Source organism: Lonchura striata, chromosome Z, assembly GCF_046129695.1.
Source record: "Lonchura striata isolate bLonStr1 chromosome Z, bLonStr1.mat, whole genome shotgun sequence".
NCBI lineage: Eukaryota > Metazoa > Chordata > Aves > Passeriformes > Estrildidae > Lonchura > Lonchura striata.
Genome location: NC_134642.1, coordinates 29,547,619 through 29,553,067, shown reverse-complemented (window position 1 = coordinate 29,553,067; position 5,449 = coordinate 29,547,619). Strand labels below are relative to the sequence as shown.

The following is a 5,449-nucleotide window of genomic DNA, read 5'->3' as shown; positions in this document are numbered from 1 at the left end:
TGCCAGTGTTTAAAGGGCTGCAGAGGTGGGGGGTATTCCCCCAGTTTTGGGGGGGCTGTCTGCCGGGAGCGGCTCCCCTTCCATTCCTTGAATGAAAGAGGAGCCGCCCCCGGCAAATAGTCCCCTCCGCCGGTGGTGATGCTCTTTGTGCGACCCGGCCACTTTGTTCTCATTTTCATGTTTATTTGCGTGTGTGTGTTTTTTTTTTTTTTCCCTTTTTTGTTTCCCCTCCTCTCAGTTTTCTGTCGTTTCCCCTCCTCCTCCCCTTAAAAGGGGAAGACAAAAGAGGCTGCTGCTCGCCTTTTGTTGACGGAGGCGGCTCGGTGTGTGTGTGTTTTTGCGTGTGTGGGGCGTCGGGATTCCCTCCTTCACGCACCCCTAAAATCTCGGTGCTGCTGCTGCGGGTTTGACTTGGTGGGCACCTTGCAAATGTGCCATCAGGTTTTTTTTTTTTTCCGGGAAGGGAAGATGTGACCCTGCTCTCAGGCTCAGTGCCCTTTTCTTCTGCTTAGGAGGACTTAATTTCTTTTTTTATTATTTATTTAATTTCAGTTTTTTTATTTAACTTTCTTTTAAATTTTGAAAGATTTTACTTTATTTTTTTAAGGGGTCTGAGGTACATCTGTGGTTCCTCAAGACTGGCAAAACCAGAATAGGGCTTTCGTAGTTAAGTTGGGAGTGCTGAAATTTTTTTTCCCCCTTTTGCTTGCACTTGATTCTGTTTGCAAGCGATTAGGAATGACAGGAGTGCACATAGGGAGGGTTTCTTGGCTGATTGCATTTAAGCCAGGAATTCACTGTGAAAATAAAGCCAAGGGGCAATAAATAAAAAATGGAATCTTCTCTAGGAGGCAGACACCCAGCGAGGACTTAGCTTGCTTTCAGCAATGGAATAGGCCCCACTGAGTAGTTGTGAAAGAAAAAAAGTAACTTTTTGTGTGTCTTCAAAGCGGAGGGCATTGAGTAATGTTGGCGAGGGTCAGTAAATAGAAAGAAAATATGCATGAATGCAACTTAAGTATTGACTGCTTTTTCTGGAACCCTGAAATGCATTTCAAACAAATACTGTACCTACTGCTGAAAATTCTGTGCAAAAATAGTAGTGGAAACTGATGATATGAAAGATGTCAGTTTTGTTTTGACAAAACTCCTTTGACAACTGCTTTGGTGAAGGAGTTGTGGAGGACTTGGGTAGATTCCTGCTGTAGGAAAATTCTTGTGTAATTTGGGTAGGTAGCTGTGTCATTAAGACTGGGTCTTGCTTACAGGATATTCCTAGTGAAGGAGAAAGTTGTGACTATTAAAGGCAATTCCACTCTAAAGTGAGTTATGTTGGGCAGAGAATGGAATATTGGGAGAATGGAATTGGTTGCATATTATACAGCTGAATATGTAGCATTAATGAAAACTTAGAATTAAGTTTGTGTAAGTGCATATTTAGTGACTGTATAAATGTGAACTTAAGAGTCTTTGCAGTATGAGTAATGGAAACTCTGTAAATGTTTACTGTTGAACTGTGGAAAAGTGCAGTTATTGGACAAAATACATTTTATTATATATGGGTTCTAACAGCCTTACTTGTAACCTAAAGTATTACTATAAACAGGGAATGCAGGACTTGATTAGAGAGATGTATAAATTGCAGTTCAGCGGTGGTTAAATGGCACCATTTGCTTCTGAATTTTGCATTTTACGTTTTTCAGTCTAGCCCTGAATAAACATTGACTGTTTTATCATAGTAAATAAACTTAAGCAGGAAGATTTCCCAAACCTTGTATCTAAGGTTTGCTAAAAATCTTCATGTGAATCTGCTTCATGCCTACCAACTTAGTCTTTTGTGTGTTATCTTGTTGTAAAGAAATTCTGAAATAAAATTAAGATGATGTATTAGAGATACACACAAATAACATTCTTGGTAATCAGGCAGTAAAGTTGTCTGCTAGCCTATTTTGTAGTTTTTTGATGCTGTCCTAGCATAATAATTAGCATCACTTAATTTTGAAAGGGCTTTCTCCAAAGAAGATGGCTTCAGAATTCAATTTGCATCTAACTTATTGATGTGTTTATATCTTTTTGATATGCTTAACTGGACATGAAAGTTTTTCTTTTTTAGCTTATTTCAAAGGAGCCAGAGAATGCAGGTTCCTAAAGCAAACCTCCCCAACTGCATAAAACAACTCTTTTACCATGCATGTGTTTAACTTATTTCAAACCAAGTATTTTTAGAAAAAATCAAGTCTAAATTAGAAAGCACTTCATGAGTAAATACAACAATCCGGAAGGGAAATTAGAAATTGGCTGTGTTTCATTTGGCCAAATTTTGAAAATGCCAGGAGCAAGCAGACAGTTTTAGATGGCGAAGTGTATATTTGGTTTCTGAGGTTAGTCCTGAATTAGTACACAGTACTGTATTGTCGTCACAGCTGTGGCTGTCAAGGTTAGGAAGAGGTGTGATCCCTCAATAGCACAGCTGACCTGGTGAGAGCCCTTAATGCAGCTATTCTAGGAGAAGAAATAAACCCCTGTGCCTCGGCTGCTATGACTCTTGCTTGGGGAAAGACAGAGGTTGCCGTGGCTTTAGTGGAGTAAAACTCAGCTTCACTGCTGCAGACACATTAGAAGTATTCAATGTTTTTGATGTGTCATACAAGTACTCTTACAGTATCCCTGTCTGTTGGTAATTTGAAGTAGGTTTGTCTTTGTTGCATAGACCTTGCTTGCTCATACAGGCCTTTCTTAAAGGAGTTAGAGCCCTTTCCATGGTAGCATAAGGCTCTGTTGCTGTGCTAAGTCATGCTTTTAGGTATGAATGGCAAGGGAGGAGGGAGGGAAGGGACTCCTAGGGAAAGAAAATATAAAGAATTCATTGACTGGCACTCTCCACAGCTCTAGAATATGATGTAACTATTAGAAAGCTGCCTTTTCTGTAGAAGGAGGTTCAGCTGAAGAACATCATTGGCTTGGAGTTGCAGGCTCATGTTTTAGAAGTCCCTCAGGGATATCTGGTTGGGAGATGTAACCAAAATGCTTCTTAGAGAAAAGCAAAGTAAAATTTATCCTTTCTTAAATAGTGGTTGAAGGTCACTGATGTTTCTTTAATTTGTTCTTAAGTTAAAGACTGGAGATTGTTTTGCTTTCAAAACCAGGAGAAGCCTTTTTTTCAGCAGGACCAAGAGAAGGCTTTAGAAGACCGAATTTGTGGCTGCATGTAATTCTGGTGGAATCTGTATTGTAGTCAACAGATTTCAGATCCTTTTGGTGGACAGTGATGCGAGGTAAATTTTGATTCTTCCTAGCCAGCTTCACTGAAAAAAAAACAAAAGCAACCAAAATTTTCTGAAGTGGCAGAGCAAGTAAAACAAAAGTTAATTTCTCTTTTTTTTTGTGACTCGGTTATTTGAGTGCCAGTGGTATAACATGAAACACTGTTTTTTCCTTGTGATAAAACCATACCAAATATTTTAATAGCAAAGGTGGCACAAATATTATACTGTGCTGTGAGTTCAACTGTGACTTTTAGCGGACATGGTGATCCTCACTGGTGCGTGCAATATATATGTAATTGTTGATGAAACCTGTAGGATAGATGTATTTAGTAAAAGGATTTACTTAATGAACGTAGCACTGAGTTATGTGACAAACAAACATAAGGCAGTCATTAGCGGCAGTGCAGGCACTGTGTTTAGTGTTAACTTTTTTTGACCTGTGATACCAAATTGTTTTAGTATGTGTAGTGACATTATTCCAAGGGGAAAAGGTTGTGCTAAATTCTGCCTATTTGAAGAGGAAAATTTTCTGCGCTGACAGAGCAATCGTGTTCAACTTAAGGGGTTTGGTTAGGAATGTATGAGTAGAAAAAGTAATCCAGAATTTATAATACAATATTGTGGTATGGGTGTAAACAAATGATGTCTGACTTTTTGCTGGACTTTTTTTGACTTAGTTCCAAGCCTAGTAGAGAGTCTTGTGAAAATGCCTTCATTGATTCTAGTTCCAATTTGCTCTAAGCAATAACTTCTGATATTTCCAAGTTCCAGAACAGAAACTAGTAAGCTAATTTTTAGATGTTTCCTCCTGAAAGGGTGACATCTAATGCACTGTAGTTTCCTTTTGGATTTGGAATGCAATGCATTAATTGGTGAATATGCAAGCTATTTTTCTGTGTGCGCTGTAATATACTATCCTTAACCTTGAATAATTTCTTTGGAAACCCTGAAAAAAAAGAGCTAAAGAAGCAAAAAAGCTGTCTTTCAAGACCAGATCACTAAAAGTGGAAAAGCTTTGTAAATCAGCTCCTGCATTTAATTCAGGTTTTCTAAAAATATCTAGTCTTGATTTCAAGAGAGTGTAAGTCTTGTAGAGTGATTTCAAGATCTGAAGCAAAATTTGTATATACCATCTTCCTAAGTAATTGTGAATAGTAGCATAAGTGTAATTGGGCAATGTCAATACTACTTTAGAATTAATTTATTTTTTAAGGAAAATAATTGTTAATCACTTGCCATCACAAGTTTTAAACTGAGAAATCTTTTATACAGGAATACAGTGTATTTCGTTTATGTAGCAAAATTTTTCATTGTGTGTTTTAGGTCAGTTTTCATGTTTCTTATGTTCCATTTTCCCCTTAATTTCAAGGCTTTCCTCACTTTCAAGAAAACAATTTTCATTTTCAAAGCTGCTATTCCTTTTAGAAAGTGATTCCATCTTTGTATATGATCTGATGCCTTGGAATGTAATAATGTTTGAATTTTAGCCACTTGTCATGCCAGCAGTTGGTGCCTGCATTTGCTCTTTCTCCCTGTATGCTAACTTTCAGAGGTGAACTATTAATTAAACACAAAATCTGTGTGTGACGGTTGGCTGGGGCTATTTAAAAGTGAGCATCAGACAAACTGGTTTCCTTAAAGATAATTTGCTAGTTGCTGCATTTTGCTGTATCATTTGCTTTTATAAATGAACCTGTTAAAATCAAATTATTACTTAAGACTGTGGTCAAGTTCTAATTTAAAAAATTAAAGAGAAAAAATGTGCTAAACTGTCAGGTAGAGTTCTTAGTGTTGAAGGGTGAAATCTAGTAGACGGCATCTGCATGGGTTCAATTTAAGTGTCACCTGCTGTCTAGGTCGTCTAGTGATGTCAAGATAAAGTGTAAAGTGAGTGAAAAGTTACAGTAGTACAGGAGAGCAGCTGACATTCCTTAACTTGTTTTCTCTTTATTTTCTTGAGGGGTAAGGTAGGAGAATTTACTGTATCTTTTAAAAAAAACCCAAAAGTCAAGTCAAAAAAGGACCACGCGATTTTAACTGACAAAAGGTTTCCTAATTTATAAATATGCTGTCTGTGATATGAACTGATTTGAAATCTTAAAAAGCTTTCATGTGTGGCAAGGATACAGATTTAATATGAATTCTGATAGCCTGGAATGCAATCAGCCTGACAGCACGTGAAT

The 5,449-nt window shown here is 37.6% G+C and overlaps 1 protein-coding gene across 1 annotated transcript in view; it reads left to right on the top strand.

The window, feature by feature from the left end:
• Positions 1 to 5,449, top strand: part of ZSWIM6 (zinc finger SWIM-type containing 6) — a 106,987-nt gene that overhangs the window by 1,292 nt on the left and 100,246 nt on the right. The gene's annotated exons all lie outside the window — the stretch shown is intronic.